Raw genomic sequence first — 11,196 nt, forward strand, 5'->3', positions numbered from 1 at the left:
GGAGGTGAGCTACTGAAGATGGGCAGGATCACATAGGTAGTAATTTGGGGGGCATGTGAAAAAGCCTATCAACTCTGCTCAAACAGAAAGACATTTGGTGCTCGAGCCTGAACCTCAGTGGCTGTATTCATTTTCCAAATATGACCCCCTTAAAGGAAAAGCTTGCTCTTCCCCTTTTCTAGCCAGAATTTACAGGAACACTAAAGCATCAGATTAATTTAAGTAGAGCCTCCCGGCTTCTCAACATGTTCCCCCAGGTGTCACAGTCTTTGAAGACAAAGGGTCAGCATCTGAGAAACTCAAGGTGGGACAGTCCTTCCCACCAGGGGTATAACCCTGCCTGTTTTGGGTGGGCAATCACAGCTAACTCCTGGGGATCTGGCAAGCACTGCTCGTGTTTTGTCAGGACACGGCCAGGACAGATGTTTTCCATCTGACTGCCACATGTCAGAGACAAATCGGAGGCCTGAAAAGAAGCTCAGGAGACTTCTAGTCCTGTTCCCACCTCTGGAGCAGCCTCAGTTCTTCCTATATCTTGCTTGACAGATGCTTGTCTGACCCATCCTTGAAAACCTCCAGTGACGAAGGCTCTGCAATGTCCCATGCGAGCCATCATTTCTTCCTAATAGTTAACCTTTAATGCAGGTAAGGCTGCTGTCTCTATCTTATGCAGCAGACAAAAAGTAAAAATTGTTCTCCTCCTCTTTCTAGTGGCCTTTTACATATGTGAAGGCTGTTACCATACCACCTCAGTATTCTTCACTTCAGGCCAAGTGTTGTGCTACATGATACATTTCCTTCTATAATTTCACCATATTCTGTAAGAACAGGAGTCAACAGCAGAGAGAGTTAGGAAAAGTGTATTGGGGGACAGACATGGTGTACTAAGGAGAGACATATCCACAAGAGCTGCCCTCAGCACAGCAATGTCACCCAACGGCTGTCTTTGCTGTAAAGCTGCACAGACTTAAACCAAGCATGCCTTAGGGTTAACTAGAATTCCTCACATGCAAGGCAATATACATTAATGTTTTTCCTTTACTCCAGTTTTCTACTTAAACAGGTGGCAAATGCTGGTGCCTGGATGTAGAACAAGGGAAGCTACCTAATTGTCCCAGTGCCAGCCCAGTATCTGGCACCAGGAACAATGAGAGACAGATGCCAGCTTGTTTCATCATGAGATACCAAAGCACGGGTGGAAAGTGGCTACGGAGGGGATGTGAATGAGGGAGCAGGGGGGCAGCACACAGAATTCACCCACGAGGCTCAAAGGCAGATCGTGACGGTCCTTCCTCAGAGCCAGGGGTTGCAGGTTTCTTTGCACAGGGTCCCTAATGGAATCCAGGCTCACTTGCTGCCAGAATTCATCTGGCTTCGAGGTGGGTTCAGCACCTCCAGCACCAATCCAGATGGCAAATGCTCACTGCCCAGTCAGTCCCAACAATCACATCTTGTCATGGTTTAACCCCGGCTGGTAATTAAGCACCTGCAGCTGCTCGCTCCCTGCCCCCTCACCCGGAGGGATGGGGAAGAGAATAGGGAAGGAGTGTAAAACTGGAGGGTGTCCTGGTTTCAGCTGGGATCAGGTTAATTTTCTTCTTAGTAGTTAGTACAGTGCTGTGTTTTGGCCATGATGTGAGAACAACGTTGATAAAGTGCTGATGTTTTTAGTTGTTGCTGGGTGATGTTTATACTAAATCAAGGACGTTTCGGTTCCTTGGACCCTGCCAACGGAAGGGCTGGAGGGATATGGGAAATTGGGAGGGGACACGGCGAGGACAGGTGACCCAAGCTAGCCCAAGAGGTATTCCATGCCATATACCATCATGCTGAGTGTATAAACTGGGGGAAGCAGAAGGAAGGGGGGACATTTGGCATTGTGGCATTTGTCTTCCCGAGTAACTGTACATGTGGTGGAGCCCTGCTGCCCTGGGGATGGCCGAACACCTGCCCGCCCATGGGAAGTGGTGGTAATTCCTTGCTTTGCTTGCGTGTGCGGCTTTTGCTTTGCCTATTAAATTGTTCTTATCTCAACCCTTGAGTTTTACACTCCTTTCCATCCCTCTGAGTGAGGGGGAGTGAGCAAGTGGCTGTGTGGTGCTTGGTTGCCGGCCAGGGTTAAACCACAACAGAAGGTTAAGAACAATTCAATTGAAATAGAATAAAAATGAAAGAACAATAGTAACAATAATGACAATAACAATTATAATGAGAAGGAGGGAAGGGGGAATAAAATCCAAAGGGAAAGGAAGAAAGAAACACACAATACACAGTGCAGCAGCAATGCCCAGCCAGTCCCTGAACAATGGTCTGCCCAACCTGCCAACCCCACCCCCCCCCGGTTTATATACCAAGTGTGACACCCCGTGGTATGGAACATCCCTCTGGCCAGTTGAGGCCAGCTGTCCCAGCTGTGCCCCCTCCCGGTTTCTTGTGCCCCTCCAGCCCTCCCACCAGCGGGGCCTGAGAGACTGAAAAGTCCTTGACTTGTTATAAACATCACCCAGCAGCAACTAAAACCATCAGCACGTTACCAACGTCGCCCTCACGTCAGAGCCAAACACAGCACCGCACTAGTTCCTAAGAAGATGATGAACTCCATCCCAGCCGAAACCCGGACACAGCTCTTTTCCGGTGAGCTCGTGCAGGAGAAATGCGAAGAGAATGGGATGAAAAGAGGAAAGAGGAGCAGCTTTGAAAGTGGAGGGGGGGGGTTGGGGACTTTGAGAATGCAGGCTGGAAATGAACAGTTACTCGAAGCTGTTCGAGGCTACAGCAACTATGCTACACATAAATTCGCAACTGCTGCCCTATGCTCGCAAAAGAGTTTAGAAAAATTGCTGCTCGGTTTTGTTCCTGGGATGTAACTACTACACAGGTTAAAAAAAATAATATTACATTCCCTTACAGTCACAAAATAAAGACTTATTCTTCGATACGTGCTGTCACGCAAGTGACACGCTGCAACATGCACAAGAGTCACCAGGTGGCAGGGTCACACTGCCACCGAGCCACCCCCGGCTGCGCCCTGGGGAGCGGGCACACACCAGTGCTCCCAAAGCGTTTCCCAGTGTGTGGTGGTACGCTCAGATTCCTGAGGGGCAAGAGGCAACCGAACAGCCAGCTTGTCTTCGCCCCCTCCCTGGTGTTATTTACTAACAGTTCTAAGGTTTCTCCTTTTTTACACAACCACTTGAGGTTCAGCATGACATAGGCTCTACGCACCGTGGTACCTTAGTTGCACGCTTGCCTTCGGTCGGGGGGCAGAAGGTGCAGCCGGGACCACCCATCCTTAAGAGCTGCTGATTTCTGATGTTCGTAGCTGTTCGTAACCAGTGGATAGAAGCTAAACTTACAGTAGTTGTTAGCCCAAGCGGTCCTGCTCTGAGGATTCAACGCAGGTTGCAGAAACCCACCCAGGACCCAGCACAGCCACATACTGGGAGCCCACATCGAACCCCATTCCCGTTAGCTGGGCAGCAGTACTGGGAAGGAAAAGGAAAATATCCCCCCAACAAAGGGACTTGAATGCCAAGCCCAAAGGGCTTCAAACTAAGGTGAAATAAGCATACAAATCAAACCAGCATCTCAAACAACCTCTTCTGAGAAGAAGGGGGAAGATGAACCTTTTCCTTTTAATAGCTAAAGCTGTTTGGCTGTCTCAGCTGCTGCTCATGAAGCCACAGCACACATGATTTTCTTCAGGTGGGTAGGAAACCTGCTGCAAATTAAGAACTTCATCATGGGTTTCCCAATTTCCAAGCATATATCCTAAATATCTTTCTTTTACCACCCCATAACCCTGAAAAATATCATACTTGTATGTTTACCTTATTTTCCTCTGTCTCAAAAAAAAAAAAAAAAAAAAAAAAAAGAAAAGATGCCATCTGATGAACAGTGGAAGAAAAGGGAGCTGGTGAGACATCTGTTGTGTAAGACTATTCTGAATTGAGAAGGAAAACTTTTTCGGCATCTGGGAAGGATGTGAGTGGCTAGTGGCTGCACGGGGGTCATGTACAATGTGTACTGCTCTGACACCTGGGTGATCTTAAGAAGACTGGAACCAGCAGAAGTTTAGGCTCGCATGGAACTGATGCTTAAAGAAAAGGAAAAAAAAAGAAAGAAAACCCCCAGGCTAATTATGTCGAAGTCCCACAGTATTAAAGAGTTAAAAGGAAGTGCTGTTGTACTTCTGAAAGCTGCTTCTGACAATGTGTCCAAACAGTCACACCGCTTCCACGGGACTGAAGCTGGGAGGGACAGTCCATCCCTTTCCCACCACACAGCAAGATCAACATTTTCTAAACATATCCCTGCAGATGTGTGCCTGCCCTGTTCTAAAAAGACCCTCACCACTTGCTGAGATCCTACCAGCTTTCTAAGCAATGAATATCCAGCCTGAAGAAGAATAGTAACCATGGCTGGCAGAGGAGCAACTGGGAGCTGCAGACAGTCCTGAGTTCTGGTGTGTTGTCATAGTCATTAAACTTCATATTCTGCCTTTGACTGAGAGCCACTGAGTGGAACTTACTGCACATTTTTGCTGTCTCTGAGATGCCTCGTTTCCACAGGACTCCGAGGAAAGACTGCTGATCCTCTTTCCAGAAGATCTGCTTTTCTCTCTGTGGATAAGGACAGGGCTGCAATCACATACAAGGTAACAGAGGAAACATTGGAAATGGTCAAATAAGTGAAGAACTAAAAGGAGTTGGAACTAGCGAGCAGCACTGGGTGACGAAAATGTCTGAACAGCAAGGAGAAAAGGGAGAAGCTGGCGGAAAAGCATCCTTTTTCTTTTCTTCTTTGAAGGGAAAACTCCACCTAACTGGAATGCAGGCAAAGCAGAAGTCTGCTGTGTGGGGAGGTTACAGTTTGAACTTACACATATGTAACTGACAAAAACAAGAGCTATGAAACATGGGGGTGTCTGTCTGAACACAGGGAAACAGTTTTTTAATGGTGAGGGTGACTGAGCATGGGGACAGGTTGCTCAAAGAGGTGGGGCAGTCTCCAGCCTTGGAGATACTCAGAAGCTGCTTGGGCATGGTCCTGGGCAACTGGCCCCGGTGGCCCTGCCTGAGCTGGGGTTTGGACCAGGTGACCTCCAGAGGTCCCTTCCAACCTCAGCCAGCCTGTGATTCTAACGAGAAACTGAGCCACACCGGTGCTCAGGCTTGCCTTGGGGATGGGTTTTCTTGTGAAGGTCTCCCCCAGGGGATGGTCCCCGAGGCTTTCCTGGCTGGAGGCTCACAACTGTGTGCCACCGCAGGCTCTGCACACTTCCATCCCTGAACTGTTCCCTGCTATGTCTTGCAGGAAGCTTGACAGAACCAACCTTTATCACCTGTTCCACAGCAGAAGATTATGAAAAATGTTTTTTCTACCTACAAAAGTTATTTATCAGAGAACTTCACTGCAGCAAAATCTCTTTTCAAGCCTGGGATATTCAGGATTTTCCCAGCCATAGATTCATCTAAGACATACCAACCTCCCAACTTTTCTCCTCCTTTTCCACAAAAGACTCACCCGAGCAGGGAGTTGTCTTCAGGCCCATCTTTCTCCTGATGAGATTCATCCATTTGGCCAGTGAAGTATCAGTGGGTATTCAAAAAAAGAAAAATGCTCTGTCAGAAGGGGTTGAATTTGGGTCCTCTTTGGCAAAACACCTACCTACTCTAGGAGTGAAAGACTGATACCTAAGCGCTCAGCCCGCACTGATTTCGGTGTAAATGACATACTGAAATAAGTAGAACTGCTGAGGGGAGGAAGCAGGGCATGGGACTCTGCTTGATGAAGCTAGACAGGCACATCATGCCACTCTGCATCCCAAAACAGTTGGATCTCACTACTACCTTATGACCTGGTTCCCTGGAAGTTACAGCCATGTAAACAGGAGTTAATACCAAGCAGGTCCTTCAAAATGCCACCTTATCTAGGTTCTAGTTTGCAGTCTCACCATTTTTTGCTGGCCAGCAGATGTAGCACACCCTGCACAGTGGATAACCCTGCCTGGGCTCAGGAGAGAGAAAGGTGAATTAGCAGTGGCTGTGCTGAAAGCAGGGGAGATGTCGGGCTCAGCGCACTCATGGATGATATGGCTATTCTATAGTCCAGCATGGCTATGTTTGTTTATCCAGTGTGGAAATTCTTGGCAGAGCTAGAATATTCATGTGCTGAAAATATGTTCCAGCCAGAGAAAATCCTTGATCCTCTGGCTCTCCAGCTACCACCAACCATCCCGGAGAGACCCCAGCAGCATCACTAGGTGACAGTAGCATCCAGTGACAAGAAGAAGATATTTTGAATCCAATCCCAATAAAAAGTAACGAAGATACAAGAACGAGTAAGACTGGACTGGAAATTGGAAGCCAAGTTTCTTTCAGACCGAGAGGTGAACAAGGATCTGCGCACAAACTGTGCTCCACGGGCTGTGGTTTTGAATGGGCCATTGCAACCAATGCAGGATCTTGTGATTCTGACCTCAGCTGTACACATATGCTTCAAGCAGAAATCTTTCTCGATTTTCTTAACCATATTTATTACTTCATTCTTATCAGAAAAAGAAACATTGTAAAATACTGTGTGAATACTACAAATAAAACTCTTTTACCTGAACCTAAACGATGTGTAGAAAACAGCATTCAGGTAAGTATCAGTTCGAAGAGCCATTGTCTTCCTTTGAAATGGCAGACACGCTGCAGTTCTTGATGGTGAATAGTCCCTTTTCTATAGCTTTTCTTCCTTGTGCAAATCAAGAAGAAATATTAATCCTGGAAGTTTTCATAAACCAAAAATCATTTCCCAAATACTCAAATTGCTGTCTTCTACCCTCCAGGAAGAACAACCCAAAAACCTCCAGGCTGAATCAAATCTATTCATTTTGATGATTTCAAAATACTTATTTGGATTGTGAACACCTTAGGAATTTTTTCACTGACCCTACATATGTAGCACTGAAAAGGAAGCATTGCCACAAACCAAACCAACCAAGCACTGAATTTCAAACAGAAGTTCTTAGTTACCTGTAGCTTAATCACCCAGGTAGCATCCATGGTGCAACTGCAAAGTCACCTGAACGAGCTTTGTGTGGCCCTATGTTCTGTCCCAAGTTTTCCTTTATGCGGCTTGCACTGGCCACATGTCAATCAAGAGAACAGGCAACTGATTATACTGGAAAAAAAAATAATTCAACAATATTAGAAGAAAAAAAAAAGAAAACTAACAAAGATATGCCTACAAGCACCATAAATTATAAGCCACCTTTCTGATGCTTTTAAGAACTGAACAGCTCTGCCAGGTTGGGCTAAAACTAGGCAGTAAGTTGTAAAGTTATTTGGAAAAAGTTGTGTAACCACACAGTTGCTTAACTTCCCTTTCCTTGGGAAAGGAGGCAAAAAAAAAAAAAAAATTAAGGACAGGAAGTCCCATGAAAATATTGGTTTACCTTCTTCAGTTTTAGAACACAAGTAATTTTCGGGGAACATGAGCAGACATGGTAGCAGAACAAAACACTGCCTGCTCATATCCTTAGTTGCCTTCTGTTTGAGCAAGACCTGTAGCAGGGGAAAAGCCGTTTCTATACCTCTGGCATTTCTCTTACCCTGTTACTCTTTTGCAGCTAAAAAATGAAGAAATCCCCAGAGCTCATGGGGCCCCCACATACCTGTGATCACTGTTCACGTGTGTGGGTGAATGGCTGTAGGAAAGGGTATTGCCTTGCTCTCCTGACCACTGCCCTGCATTCCCTAAAACTGTGTGGGAAGGTCTTTATCTGATTATGAACAGCAAGCCACTTCTAAATAACAAATATTATTTTAAACAAAGCTTAAAACTTTGTTTTAAGAGCATGACATTTCTTAAACATTTACAACCAGAGAAAATCCAGAACAAGTGTAGATCTCGAAGAATTTTTTCTATTAAACTCTCGGAGAAGGTGCATGAAAACAAGGACAGAAACATAACTCCTCTCCTCTGCTAGGTGCCTTTTCCCTGCCCTAAAATTTTGCCACCTTACCTTTTCATTTTAAAAGTAAAAATTTAGGAATACTGCTCCAGATTAGAAGCACAACATGCTAAATGGTATCAGGGAAATAATAGACGTTGCTCAGAGAAAAGCTGCTAAATTTGGTTCTGACTTCAGAGCTCGGTCCCTGGAGGGTGGCAGGGCTCACTGGAGGGTGGCAGGACCCACGGTGAGCCGAGGTTCTCCCCTGAAGGCCAGGTTCAACCCCCACTAGCCAGTCACTCTCCCTTTCAGGTGCAGGGAAGGGACTCTCGGGCACAGCTCAGCCACCTCAGCTTTTTAAAACACGTTGTGTTAGTAGCCTCCTAAAACTTACCCCTCACGGGTACGCAGCTCAAGAACTTTTTTTACAATGAGCTTCCCCAGTTCATAGAACCCACAGACAAGTTTAAGATATGTGCTGGACAACTCCTAATAAAACAAGGACTAAGTGTTACCAACTGTCCCACAAAAAATGGCATTTTTTTCCATAAATGTGAAATATACCTTTTAAGCTTCAAGTACACATCATGTAAGACTTACTGTGTCCTCAGTCGAGCCAACATTTGATGTTGTAATTTCCGAACCTGCATAGTTGCCTTTTTGTTAGGACAGTGAAGGAATCTTTTCTTTGTTTTTTAGATATCACCATGTATCGTTTAACTACTACTACTACATTTAACTACTCATGGCAATAACATTAATGAAGCGTTGTATTTCTAAATGTGTTTGATCACTCAGCCTCTAGAAACCTTGGGATATTTTTTAGGGGTGTTTTATTTTCTCTTTTGAAATAAGACTCATGCAAAAAATAAAATTGTTACAGACATCGAATGGGATGTAAATGATCTGCGGGAGAAGCCTTTTTTAACCTACAGTCCATATACAGAGATCAAACCGAAATTCAAATCAGACCTTGAAAAACACCATAAAGTCTGGGATTTGAGCTGAAAATTCAGCCATGACCCGATTCAAATACTGCAGTAATTGCACACTGATTAAATAAATCTGTTGTCCTTTCTGAATGGAAACTTAAATCCAGTGTTTACTTACAACCTCACTGTTCTCAGCCCATAGCTTTCATTTCCTTTGATGCAAAGAACAGCTTTTTTACAGAAATTCTCCAGGGCTTAAATGATTCACAGTTTGGGTTTTTCCCTCTGAATTGGAGCTTTAAGAAGTCAGGAAATCGGTGGCTTTTCCCATCAACAAGCAGCCGTCAAGTCAGGTGGTTAGGTAAGCAGGAGGTGGAACTGGTCTTGAAGGTTGGCACATAGAAACCCAAAAGGCCACTGTGCAAATTTCCAGTGAATAACACAGCTCTGTTCATCGTGTTTCAGTATTAACTGGCAGTGGCGGCGGCCATTCGACACCCACAGCCCAGAAAGTCTTCTACACCTCACCAAGATCTGCTGCATGTTGCCAGAGGCACAGACTTCCACTAGACGCTCAAACCTTTCATTCCCCAAATAGTAATCTCTGCTGAATTATTTTTTTTTGCCCAAAATGTTGCTGCTTCTCTGTCAGGAATGGAAAAAACGGTCAGTCCCAGCATCCAGCTGCATTGGGAGCAGGTGGCTAAGCAGCTGGTTTAGCCAGTAGCCAGGAATCGGTTTGCCCCTTGCTTAGAAACGGAAAAAAGCACAAGTGCACCACCCTAAAATCTGGTGACAGAAGAATTTGCTTGGGGGTGTGTTGCTGAAATAGCCAGAGTCCCATAAGAGAGGGGAAGTGAACTGGGAAAGGAAAACAAAGTGCACTCCAGGACACTGGGCTAGGATGACTTAAAGAATAAAACCTTACGTTTCCAGTTGGCTTAATTACATCACATAGGCACTTTGTTCAATTTTCAAGTTTATTTTAAAAGGTCACAATCAGAAATCTTGTCGAATACATTAAAAAAAAACAAGAAGGGTCAATACAGAGCCCAGAATAAACACGGCCAACATAGAAGGAGCAGTAAGAAGTGTCTTTATTAGCCAGCGTTTAGACTGATGACTATATTAAACCCTACAGAGAAACTGCTTACAAGGCAGAGGCAGTCTTAGACTTTTTAAAAGTTTTCACATTTAATCCAATCCAATGCTTTTATCTTTCTTTGGCTGAATCTCCAGTTCATCTCAATTAAGAATTTGCACATTTCCCAAAGCAATGGAGGAAAACACTCTCTTTTAAAGTGAATTTCACACAGCGATATCTATGGGGAAAATTATCAGTAACGCAAGAATTAACAGTAAGAGGATCAAAGAAGGCAAAAATACATTGGAAGTACTAATTATGTCTCACATCTTTTTAGGGTTGAGAAGTATCACTGCTCCCCTTCTGCATGAAGGGAAAGCTAAAGAAAAGGGATATCAGTTGCAGTAAACACAGCAACAGAGAAGGTAGAAGATTAAAAGTAGCACTATGGAGGAATACACTACAGTGAACAAGGATAACCGTTTGCATTTCATTTCCCCTTACAATTATTTCACGCAGTTACAAGATTCTATAATGTGCGCGCGCGCGCACACACACACACAAAGAAAGGCAGAAGAGACAGGATAACTCCTCTTGACATAATCACTGAAGAAATGTTCAGCAAGAAAACCATGTCCATGAATCATAACATTAATCCTTCAGCTCTGTTCAAGCTTGCCAAGACCTCCTCCCGAGAAGGCTTCAAGAAAGACCAACTGGAAAGAGCTTAGAGAGAGAGAAAGAGGTCTAGAAACCACAACCTGTGAAGCTGGGTAAGAGCCTAGAGAGACCAAGGAGGTATGATAGCTTATGAATGCTTTAAAAGATGCTGAAAAATCCAAGTTTTTTTCTCATAATCATAATGGATAATATAAATGTTAACTAACAAAATCTCTCTCCTTCTCTGACCTGAAGTCAGTCACTGGACTGGATTGCCCAGAGAGGTCATGAAGCCACCTCTGGGCCAGCTGAGCAGGCAGATCGTTGTCCAGTCTCGCCAAGCCCTGGCGCACAGAGGCTATGTGAGTAGCTTACCCAGGCAATAACCTGTTCCACGTCCCAGGGTTCTCCGTTCACATATCTGTGGAGGCAATAACTTCTGCTCCACAGCTACTGTAATTTCACAGAGGCCTACTGAAAACAGCATGTCATTCAGACTTGGAATAATCAATCCCCTTTGAGTATTTAGTAAGGTGATTAACAGAAATGTCATTATTCTGTTAGGGTTTAATTTA

This window comes from Falco biarmicus, chromosome 3 (assembly GCF_023638135.1).
Source record: "Falco biarmicus isolate bFalBia1 chromosome 3, bFalBia1.pri, whole genome shotgun sequence".
Taxonomy (NCBI): Eukaryota; Metazoa; Chordata; class Aves; order Falconiformes; family Falconidae; genus Falco; species Falco biarmicus.